Raw genomic sequence first — 12,582 nt, 5'->3', positions numbered from 1 at the left:
TGAGTGTAGTAGAGAGTCTGCGAGTGTGGCGAGGTTGTGCCTGGCTCCCTGCTCCCCGCTCTGCGCTCTGTGCTCTGTGCTCGTGGGTCAGAGCGACCCTGTCAGCCACTGGTGAGGCGTATGCCGTTGAGTGTGGTAGAGAGTCTGCGAGTGTGGCGAGGTTGTGGGTGGCTCCCAGCTCTGTACTCTGTGCACTGTGCTTGTGGGTCAGAGTGACCCAGCCAGCCACTACACAGGTCCAGACATGCATTGCTGTGTGCTAGAGAGCAGCCAAGTGTTATAGTTGTGCTCTGTGCTCTGCTCTCGTGGATCAGAGCGACCCTGCCAGCCACTGCACAGGTCCAGACATGCCCCGCTGTGTGCTAGAGAGCAGCCAAGTGTTATAGTTGTGCTCTATGCTCTGTGCTCACGGGTGAGAGCGACCCAGGCCCTGTGTTTCCAGGGCTCCCGCTCTGTGCTCTGCGCTCGTGGGTCAGAGCGGCCCATCCAGCCACTGGCGAGGCGTATGCCGTTGAGTGTAGTAGAGAGTCTGCGAGTGTGGCGAGGTTGTGCCTGGCTCCCCGCTCTGCGCTCTTGGGTCAGAACGACCCAGCCATCCACTACACAGGTCCAGACATGCCCCGCTGTGTGCTAGAGAGCAGCCAAGTGTTATTGTGGTGCTCTGTGCTCTGCGCTCACGGGTCAGAGCGACCCTACCTACCACGGGCGAGGCGTATGCCGTTGAGTGTAGTAGAGAGTCAGCGAGTGTGGTGAGGTTGTGCCTGGCTCTCCGCTCTGCGCTCTGCGCTCGTTGGTCAGAGCGACCCAACCAGCCACTACACAGGTCCAGACATGCCCCGCTGTGTGCTAGAGAGCAGCCAAGTGTTATTGTTGTGCTCTGTGCTCTGTGCTCATGGGTCAGAGCGACCCAGGCCCTGTGTTTCCAGGGCTCCCGCTCTGCGCTCTTGGGTCAGAGCGACCCTGCCAGCCACTGGCGAGGCGTATGCCGTTGAGTGTAGTAGAGAGTCTGCGAGTGTGGCGAGGTTGTGGGTGGCTCCCCGCTCTGTGCTCTGTGCTCTGCGCTCATGGGTCAGAGCGACCCAGGCCCTGTGTTTCCACGGCTCCCGCTCTGTCCTCTGTGCTCTGCGCTCGGTGGGTCAGAGCAACCCAGCCATCCACTGCACAGGTCCATACATGCTCCGCTGTGTGCTAGAGAGCAGCCAAGTGTTATTGTGGCTCGGGTGGGGTGGGTCAGCTGCACACGGCTGCACAAAAGCGCGCAAGCCAGCCTCGTGCATTTTCAGGTCTCGGGCCTCCCGCGTAAGCCGGCCGGATGGCCGACCGTATGTAGAGAGGATACTAATATTGTCAGCGGCACACACACCCACCCACACCCACACACACACACACAAAGTGACCGGCACCCCACCTGTGCCAAGTGCGCTCTTCCCCGCCGCTCAGTGGAGCCGAGCGGCCATGGCCGTGCGTTTTACGGCCGCGCAGGTTCTAGAACAGATCTTGTCCAGCGTGGACCAGGAAGAATACTCAGATTCCCAGGAGGAGGAGGAAGAGGAAGAGATTTCGGAAGACGAAGACGGGGAGGAATACAACCCCTGAGTGCCGCGAGGTCAACGATGCTTCTTCTCCCTCTTCTGAGAAAGAGCCCGAGGAAGCACCCGAGGACGAGCACGAGGACCAACGCGAGGACCAAAGGTAGACGCCGTTGCTGTCGAAAAACGGCTAAATCGAATGGTCCCCTGTGGCCTATGGCCGCGGCCACCACCGCAGGGCCCTTGCGATCTGCCACGCCGGGCCGGACAAGACTCCGGACCCCACGGCCTATGCTGCGACCAAGGCCTGTGACATCGCGTCCGCCTTCCACCTGTTTGTCACACCGACGATAGAAAGGATAATTGTGGAAATGACGAACCTGCACGGGGCAAGAAAATACGGCGACGACGGCTGGTGACCCATGGACGCCACGGACCTGCTCGCCTACGTAGGGCTGCTGATCCTAGCGGGCATCTACAGGTCCCGAGGCGAGGCCGCGGCAAGCCTGTGGGACGCCGAGAGCGGCAGGACTGTGTTCCGAGCCACCATGGCACTCAAGGTCTTTCACAGGTACTCGAGGCTGCTGGGATTCGATGACCGCCAGTCGAGACCCGCCAGACTCGCCACGGACAAACTCGCAGCCATACGAGAGGTCTGGGACCTGTGGGAGGCGTGGCTGCTGGCCCTCTACATCCCGGGGCCTGACGTGACGGTAGACGAGCGACTGGTCCCGTTCAGAGGTACTGTGCGTGTGCGTGTGTGTGCGTGTGTGTGCGTGTGTGCGTGCGCGTGTGTGCGTATATGTCTATAGAGAGGTAGTAGCTGTGGCAGCACTAGCAGCACTAGCAGCGTGTTTAACACAAAAGGCCCAATGAGACAGTAACGACACATCTCTTGTCCCATTTCCAAAAGGCCGCTGTCCTTTCCGTCAGTACATCCCCAGCAAGCCGGCGAAATACGGCATCAAGTCGTGGGTGGCCTGCTACGCCAAGTCCAGCTATGCTTGGAAGATGCCAGTGTACACCGGCAAGGCGGCCGGCGGAGGCCCCGAGAAGAACCAGAGGATAAGCGTCGTCCTCGATCTGACAACGGGACTGAGCGGTCACAACGTCACCTATGACAACCTCTTCACCTCCTATGAACTGGGCCAGTTCCTCAAGAGGAACCTCACCATGGTGGGCACGGTGAGAAAGAACAAGGCCGAGCTCCCGCCCGCGCTGCTCGAGTCCAGGTGCAGACAAGTCCTGTCCTCCAGGTTTGCCTTCACGCCCACCGCCACTCTAGTGTTCTACCTAGCAAAGAAAAACAAGAACGTGCTACTTTTGAGCACGCTGCACACAGAGGGCCACATTAGCGATCGCCGCGACAGGAAGCCGGCCGTCATCCTAGACTACAACTGCAACAAGGGCGGCGTGGACAACCTAGACAAGGTGGTCGGCACCTACAGCTGCAGACAGATGGCTGCCCGCTGGCCCCTGGTCGTCTTCCACAACATCCTCGACGTGTCCTTCTACAACGCCTTTGTCATATGGCGAGAGATCAAGCCTAACTGGATGCCTCGCAAGCGGAACAAGCACAGGGTGTTCCTCGAGCAGCTGGGAAAGGCACTTGTGAAGACGCTGATCCACAGCTCGTGATCAACAGTGCGAGGGGCCCGCCGCTGGCACGGTCGCTGCCCCGCTCATTGCCCTGGCCACCGAGGCAAGTAAGAGGAAGAGGTGTCAGCTCTGCCCACCCAAGAAGGACTCTAAGACACACACGGTGTGCTGCAGGTGTAAGAAATACATCTGCAAAGGCTGTTCACACGCATACTGTCACACTTGTGCATATTGGGCCTTTAGCCAGGACGGGACAGGATGACCCGGACACAATACGAGGACGACGGGAGGGTTAACACCCCGGCCATCCTACAAACTAAGCTTGATGCCCTCAATCTCACACAAATGATCAATGAACCTACCAGGTACAACCCCAAATCAGTAAACACGGGCACCCTCATAGATGTCATCCTCAGTAATTCACCCTCCAAATACACCTCTGCTATTTTCAATCAAGATCTCAGCAATCACTGCCTCATTGCCTGCATCTGTAATGGGTCTGCGACCAAACGACCACCCCTCATCACTGTCAAACGCTCCCTGAAACACTTCTGCGAGCAGGCCTTTCTAATCGACCTGGCCGGGGTATCCTGGAATGACATTGACCTCATCCCATCAGTAGATGATGCCTGGCTATTCTTTAAAAGTGCCTTCCTCACCATCTTAAATAAGCATGCCCCTCTCAAAAAATGTAGAACTAGGAATAGATGTAGTCCTTGGTTCACGCCAGACCTGTCTGCCCTTGACCAGTACAAAACATCCTGTGGCGTTCTGCATTAGCATCGAATAGCCTCCGTGATATGCAACTTTTCAGGGAAGTTAGGAACAAATATACACAGGCAGTTAGAAAAGCTAAGGCAAGCTTTTTCAAACAGAAATTTGCATCCTGTAGTACTAATTCAAAAAAGTTCTGGGACACTGTAAAGTCCATGGAGAATAAGAGCACCTCCTCCCAGCTGCCCACTGCTCTGAGGCTAGGAAACACTGTCACCACCGATAAATCCACTGTAAATTGAGAATTTCAATAAGCATTTCTCTACGGCTGGCCATGCTTTCCACATGGCTACCCCTACCCCGATCAACTGCCCGGCACCCTCCACAGCAACCCGCCAAAGCCCCCACCATTTCTCCTTTACTCATATCCAGATAGCCGATGTTCTGAAAGAGCTGCGAAATCTGGACCCCAACAAATCAGCCAGGCTAGACAATCTGGACCCTCTATTTCTAAAATGATCTGCCAAAATTGTTGCAACCTCTATTACTAGCCTGTTCAACCTCTCTTTCGTATCGTCTCAGATTCCCAAAGATTGGAAAGCTGCCGCGGTCATCCCCCTCTTCAAAGGGGGTGACACTCTAGACCCAAACTGCTACAGACATATATCTTTCCTACCCTGTCTTTCTAAGGTCTTCGAAAGCCAAGGTAACAAACAGATTACTGACCATTTCGAATCCCACCATACCTTCTCCGCTACGCAATCTGGTTTCAGACCAGGTTTCAGACCAGGTCATTGGTGCACCTCAGCCACGCTCAAGGTTCTAAACGACATCATAACCGTCATCGATAAGAGACATTATTGTGCAGCCGTATTCATCGACCTGGCCAAGGCTTTCGACTCTGTCAATCACAACATACTTATTGGCAGACTCGACAGCCTTGGTTTCTCAAATGATTGCCTCACCTGGTTTACCAACTACTTCTCTGATCGAGTTCAGTGTGTCAAATGTGTTTTTTAAATTTATTTTTATTTATTTTTTTTTTTTTAACCTTTATTTAACCAGGCAAGTCAGTTAAGAACAAATTCTTATTTTCAATGACGGCCTGGGAACAGTGGATTAACTGCCTGTTCAGGGGCAGAACGACATATTTGTACCTTGTCAGCTCGGGGGTTTGAACTCGCAACCTTCCGGTTACTAGTCCAACGCTCTAACCACTAGGCTACGCTGCCGCCCCTCATTGGACACTGTGTTAACTAACCTCCAGACGAGCTTCAATGCCATTCAACTCTCCTTCCGTGGCCTCCAACTGCTCTTAAATGCAAGTAAAACTAAATGCATGCTTTTCAATCGATCGCTGCCCGCACCTGCTCACCCGTCCAACATCACTACTCTGGACGGCTCTGACTTAGAATACGTGGACAACTACAAATACCTGGGTGTCTGGCTAGACTATAAACTCTCCTTCCAGACTCACATTAAGCATCTCCAATCCAAAATTAAATCTAGAATCAGCTTCCTATATCACAACAAAGCATCCTTCACTCATGCTGCCAAACATACCCTCGTAAAACTGACCATCCTACCGATCCTCGACTTCGGTGATGTCATCTATAAAATAGCTTCCAACACTCTACTCAACAAACTGGATGCAGTCTATCACAGTGCCATCCATTTTGTCACCAAAGCCCCATACACTACCCACCATTGCGACCTGTACGCTCTCGTTGGTTGGCCCTCGCTTCATACTTGTCGCCAAACCCCATGGCTACAGGTTATCTACAAGTCTCTGCTAGGTAAAGCCCCCCCTTATCTCAGCTCACTGGTCACCATAGCAGCACCCACTCGTAGCACGTGCTCCAGCAGGTATATCTCACTGGTCACCCCCAAAGCCAATTCCTTCTTTGGTCGTCTTTCCTTCCAGTTCTCTGCTGCCCATGACTGGAACGAATTGCAAAAATCTCTGAAGCTGGAGACTCACATCTCCCTCATTAGCTTTAAGCACCAGCTGTCAGAGCAGTTTACAGATCACTGCACCTGTACTTAGCCCATCTGTAAACAGCCCATCTATCTACCTACCTCATCCCCATACTGGTATTTATTTATTTATTTATTTATTTTGCTCCTTTGCACCCCAGTATCTCTACCTGCACTTTCATCTTCTGCCGATCTACCATTCCAGTGTTTAATTGCTATATTGTAATTACTTCACCACGATGGCCTATTTATTTCATTAACTTACCTCATTTGCACTCACTGTATATAGACTTTTTGTTTTATTTTGTTCTACTGTATTATTGACTGTATGTTTTGTTTATTCCATGTGTAACTCTGTGTTGTTGTATGTGTCGACTTGCTACGCTTCATCTAGGCCAAGTCACAGTTGCAAATGAGAACTTGTTCTCAACTAGCCTACCTGGTTAAATAAAGGTGAAAAAAAATAAATAATAATAAATAAATTACCGGAGATAAATAACGAAGTGTGCCCTCATCCACTCGCGCCACAATGCCACAGTCAAAACGGGAGCCACCTAAAAAACCTACACATTTTAGCTCCTTTTTCAAAAAACAAGCCTGAAACTTTCTAAAGACTGTGGACATCTAGTGGAAGCACTAGGAACTGCAATCTGGGAGGTATTCCTTTGATTTTCCCATAGACAGCCATATCAACAACAAAAAAATCTGGATGGATTCTCCTCGGGTTTTTGCCTGCCATATCAGTTCTGTTATACTCACAAACAATATCTTAATAGTTTTAGAAACTTTTAGAGTGTTTTCTATCCAATACTACCAATGATTTGCATATCCTAGCTTCTGGGCCTGAGTAACAGGCAGTTTACTTTGGGCACCTCAGTCATCCAAACTTCCGAATACTGCCCCCTAACCCGGAGAAAAAACCTGTTTATCCACTTGTCCTTCAGACAAGGTGACTGAAAATATTGTTGTGTTGTTTGATGCAAGAAACCACTTTACAAAATAAAATTCATTATTATTCCCATACCATACCTTAAGGGAAAATTTTGACGCTTGCCATATGGTTAGTGAGAAAGTCCATATTGCAAATGTACGGTACCTTACTAGACGTCCGAAAACGTTTGTAAAATCTGCGGACGGCGTCGGGCCGTGGGGCAGGGCCAGATCTTCCAGGAAGTCATCAAAGGAACTCTCTCGGACATTCGGTTTCCGTTTTTATTAAATATTCAAATTTTGGTCATTTTTCCGCTGTCCCGGTAAATCCCACAAGAGGGCGGATGGAATCATATTGCAAATGTAAAAAACATCACGAATCACGACGTGGCCTTATCTCCTAAACGGAAAAGACTTTGAAGATGAAACTTGGTGAAAATAGGTGTTTTTTTTAATAGTTACAGATCCAGTTGCAGCGTGTTCATACAAAAAAATGTTAAGTGTGTTTCGGAGCTCTACGAGATTTCTGTGACTTTCTGTGATTTTCTGAAATAACACACACTCACTAAACCATCCGTAAATAAGTCAGTAATTAACGTAAAGACTTAAAAGTCTAAATTCTATAATTGCCTACCCCAAGGAGGATATGCGTTCACTTTCAGTGTCCTGTGTAAACTGGAAGTGCCTTAAAATGGTGTCATAGGTGCTGTTTCGAAGGGTTAAAAAGGTCAGATCTCTTCAAAACTTCATATGTGTGAGTAGGCAACCCTCATGAACTGTAAGTCAGTCATTTCTCCCAACAGATGTCAAAGAAAAGCGCTCTCTCTCTCTCACACACACACACACACACACACACACACACACACACACACACACACACACACACACACACACACACACACACACACACACACACACACACACACACACACACACATCAAGGATGGAGTGACAACGTGCAGTGCTCAAAGACACACAGAGCCTGCAATGACATTTCCATATTCTCAAGGCCGTGCCGAGTTCAACTAGATGCCCCGCTTGACCGTAGCTCGCTCTGAGTGCAGCAACTGTGAAAAAAGTAGGCTCAAAATGAAGCCTGGCCCTAAATGTCATTTGCTTTTGGGTGACAGTAAGATAACCGTTAGGGTGAGAAGCACAATTCGACCTCAGGTACCTTCCTGAGGTCCTCCCGATCTGTGCAAGCCTTACCTTGACCGTGTGGCATTAACCCTTAACAGTAAATCCGGGTTTTTTGATCTCACAGATTACAATGACTTCTCTCCCCATAGGAATACATTGCCTGCTCCTCTAATGTCAACCTGAAGCCTATGTGGGTTATGAATGCCTTATGAACCTGTCTTCAATGACAGTCCATCAGGACACTATGAGGTCTACCTGTGTCGATTCTAAGCTTCCTGAAGGAACCAGAAGTCACCAGAATCATCTTAAAAGTGTTTTTCCATACCCAACCAGCAGTTTGATAGAAATAGTGCATTCTAGCCTGTGTAAATCAGTCAGTTCTTAACGTAAAGTCTTAAAACTCAGGATTCTGTAAAAGCATACCCCAATGAGGATATGTCTTTACTGTTAGCTTCCTGTGTGAACCCTAACCCTAAGTGGCATAATTAGTGTCAGAGGCGCTGTTTCGAAGGGTTAAAAAAGTCAGATCTTTCCAAAACTTCATATGTGCGATTAGGCAACCCTCATGAACTGTAAATCAGTCATATCTCCCATAAAATTTCCAAGAAAAACTAAATCACACACACACACAGCTTGGAAGAAGGGACACATTGGGGTGCATAGAGATAGACAGTGCCTGCAATAGTTAACTTTGTTCGAACTATTAAAGAACCGTCAGACCTAGAGTTCTGGAACTTTAGAAATCTGTTCTAGAGCTCAGGTCGATGGTGCGTGGTGAGTTATGTGGCTCTAGTAGGTTCTCGGATTCAGAAACAGCCTCGTACATTTGCAATAACTTCAATTTATTTTTGCATAACGAAAATGCCGACATTTAGAAATGTTCCAGAGTCGGAAGACTAGGTGCATTGCGACCGCATCGGCCCATATAGACGGACCCCAACGTTTCTGTCTGATAGCTCATTCAAGGACCCCTTAGCAAGTCATGGAAAAAAGTGGATTTTCAGCACCAATTAAGGTCTTGCTCGGGCACCAAATGACCTATCGAGCCGAAACGTGGGATTCAGGGTCGCCTCAGGTAGGCCTACACATAATGTCAGAACTGGACCCGCAGCTAGAACTTAACTACGTGTTTTACGTTTTTATTATGGTTTGAACAGAAGGTGTTGTGAATTTTGGGCCAGCTCTGGTATGTGATAGTTGGCTCCAAAACGAGTTGGAAAAAGTGGGTGTGGTGTCAGTTTGTATCAGTTTGGTGTCAGAATGATATCTAATTGACTGATGGACGGTGACGTGCAATGCACGTGCATTTGCAATATGATTCAACAGTGAAAAAACATCACCAAATGGACTCTAGTCATGGTTTTAAACCGGTATGTTAATGCAGACACAGTGATCTGAGCCATCCGATTGGCCAGCGGTAAGTCTATAGTGTACTTGATTTGCTATCTGGGCCACCACGAAGGCAAAAATGCAGGCAATAGCCCGAGACAAATAGTAGGAACACAAGGCTATATCATAAACATTTTTTACAGAAATGTTTTGCCATCGACTAGGAATGCCTTGGATATGGACGTGTCCGCTGCTCTAGAAAGTTGAGTGTAGTTCAATCTGGTGCTTCTCTTTGTGGGATAATATTTATTCTGTGTGGCAGTCCCAGGGGAGCTGCCTGTCAGTCCCAGGGGAGCTGCCTGTCAGTCTCGGGGTTACAGCGCGCCGGAGAGCGCACGCAGCACATAAGGAAAATTGCCACTCTACTTGACCATTTAGGACTCATGACTTGGACTTTAGCTATATGACTGGTGCGATTCGATTTGTCATCTTGCGCTTTATGTAAGACTATCTGTCCTTTATGTCGGAGTGCTGCAGGTTCTGTGCGTTCTGTGTCTTGACCAATCAGATTCACGGAAATCACAGGTTGCTCAGGCCAGACACAAAGCACATCGGCTAGGCTAACTTGACCTTCAATCCAAAATGAATAACTGAAACTAATCAAACAGCACAATACTGATTACATAAATATTTACTTGCAGTTGCATAAGCCTATATGATGCAAACCTGCATCAATCAAGCTCAGCCCTGTGAGTTCTATTGTCCAATGGCAGTGGTTGTATCTGCTTAAATTTAAGTCAGGTTTAAAATATCCTTAATTTTAACAAGTGCAAGGCTGCTGCAGTTTGACAGGATTTTCATCAATAGAGGTTTTCAGAAATAGAGTTTTCTAATTTGTTATAGGCTGTTTTTAAGGACATGTAAATGTCACTTTATAGATGGCGCTGGCTGTGCCAGGTTGGATTTGAATGCATATATCCCTAAAATGTCTCAAATGTCTGGTAAATTAAAATCTTCCCTATCATTTTGTCCAGCGCCAATTTGGCCTAAAGAATACTCTGAAATGGCTCATTGTTTTAGAATATTCACTTGAAAATCAGTCGGCAATTGGAAGGAAATCTAAAGCCTCTGGCAAGTGCGCTAGTCCAGCGTCACTTTGATTATGCCTGCACGTCATGGTTCACCAGCAGCTCCAAACATCTAAAGAATAAGCTACCAGCCAAACAAGCTTGTAAGAATTGTGCTTAAACTCCCCCCTCATACTCATCTGGAGGTTGACCATTTCTCTCTATCTCTGTAATGTGTCTGTATCTAGGTGACTAAATGTATTAATGTAAAAAATAGGGTCCACAATGGAAGTAAGTCCCCGACTTTATTGTGCAATACCGGTCAATTTAAACAAATCTTTGTGTACATTATGCATTTTTTTTAATCAATTAAAATCAATCACTTCAAACGGTGCAGAGGCCAATTGATGAATGGAAAGGGATATATGTTATAGAACACCAAAAACTTTGATGACATTCTGAGATTGTCAAGCCTTCGATTCTGGGTAAGCCTACAAGGTAGGGATGGATGTATTAATTTTGGTGTTGAAAATGCAAAACATGATATTGAAGTGCCCGAAGTCGGTATGTTTTGTTTATTTGTTGTGTGGTGCATTGGCACAGAAAGCTGTTGGTGGAAAATGTGTTGCATATATTTTATATAATCATAAATATGACTTCAAAATGTTGAAAATCCGATTTTCCCCTAGCTGATTGTATGCAGCCTGCTCTGATTGTAGTGTAATGAATTAAGCAGAGAGAGAGTGAGATCTTCTGTGATGGTCAGCGAACCCTCAACCTTCTGGCCCGTAGCCCTGTGTGGCATCGACTCTGCCACAAAAGCTGAAGTGGCAAAGTCGACATCCACATTAGACACAGTTGTAATTTGTGGTCGTAAATATTATTTTGAGTTCATTCTTTGAGGGGGGATGATGTTCAATTTAACGGAGGGTCATGGGAAAATGTTATTTACATTGGGGGGAGAATTATATATTTTTATGACACCTTGAGTTGGACCAGCCAATCCCCCCAATACATTTCCATCGGTCTCTAATTATAGTACATATTCCATTAAGCAGATGCTTTACTCTATTGTAGACCCTGTGTGCCTGAACTGCACTGCATCTTGCTGTAAATGGAAGGTAACAGAGAAATGCAAGTTAAAAGGTTGTAACTAGTTAGACATTTTGACCATGTAGCCAGAAAGAGATGTCTAAGGTGAAGAGCAGGACCAAGTTTTAAGTGGCGAGACATTTTATATCATATTTAGTTCCGCACTCTCTGTAACTTTTGCATTTTGAAAGAAAGTCACTTAAGCAGAGCACACTAAACATATGTATCACCCTCATCTCACACAGCTGTATTCTGTGAATTACACTGAACGAAAATACAAACAGAAGCAGACATGCAGTTGTCTTCAGACTACTCTGATTACTTTCTGTTGAAATGTGATCTCTGACACCTATTGGATACTGTGAAAAAGGAATGATGCAACTCCAATAGATCTCTGTAATGTTAGTGTAAATCAGGGGTAGGCAACCCTGGTCCTGGAATGCCGCAGATATACTGAACAAAATATAAACTCAACATGTTAAGTGTTGTTTCATGAGCTGAAATAATATTTCCCAGAAATGTTACACACGCACTAAAAGCTTATTTCTCTCAAATATTGTATTTTATCCATTGCCAAAATAATCCATCCACCTGACAGGTGTGACATATCAATAAGCTGATTAAACAGCATGATCATTACACAGGTACACCCTTTAAAATGTGCAGTTTGTCACATGATGCAAAGCCACAGATGTCTCAAGTTTTGAGGGAGCTTGCAATTGGCATGCTGACTGCAGGAATGTCCACCAGAACTGTTGCCAGATAATTGGAATGTTAATTTCTCTACTTAATCTGCGTGCAATGTCATTTTAGAGAATTTGGCGGTAGGTCCAACGGGCCTCACAACTACAAACCACGTGTAACCAGTCCAGTCCAAGACCTCAAAATCCGGCTTCTTCACCTGCATGATCAGCTGAGGGGGAAAGGTGGGGAGTGCTGAGGACTATTTCTGTCTATCATAAAGCCCTTTTGTGGGGAAAAAGTTATTCTGATTGGCTCAGCCTGGTTCCCCAGTGGGTGGGCCTGGCTGTCAAGTGGGTGGGCCTATGCCCTCCCAGGCCCACCCATGGCTGCACCACTGCCCAGTTATGTGAAATCCATAGATTAATGCCTAATTCATTCATTTCAATTGACTGATTTCCTTATATGAACTGTAACTCAGTAAAATCTTTAAAATTGTTACATGTAGTACTTATTTGTTCGAT

General features: G+C 47.2%; 1 pseudogene; it reads left to right on the top strand.

The window, feature by feature from the left end:
- The first annotated feature begins 395 nt into the window (after positions 1-395).
- Positions 396-3,390, top strand: LOC139381304 (piggyBac transposable element-derived protein 4-like; annotated as a pseudogene).
- The last annotated feature ends 9,192 nt before the right edge of the window (positions 3,391-12,582 follow it).

This window comes from Oncorhynchus clarkii, chromosome 23 (assembly GCF_045791955.1).
Source record: "Oncorhynchus clarkii lewisi isolate Uvic-CL-2024 chromosome 23, UVic_Ocla_1.0, whole genome shotgun sequence".
In the NCBI taxonomy this organism is placed as follows: Eukaryota; Metazoa; Chordata; class Actinopteri; order Salmoniformes; family Salmonidae; genus Oncorhynchus; species Oncorhynchus clarkii.
The sequence above is the reverse complement of the archived record's forward strand: the minus strand, read 5'-3'. Positions and strand labels throughout refer to the sequence as shown.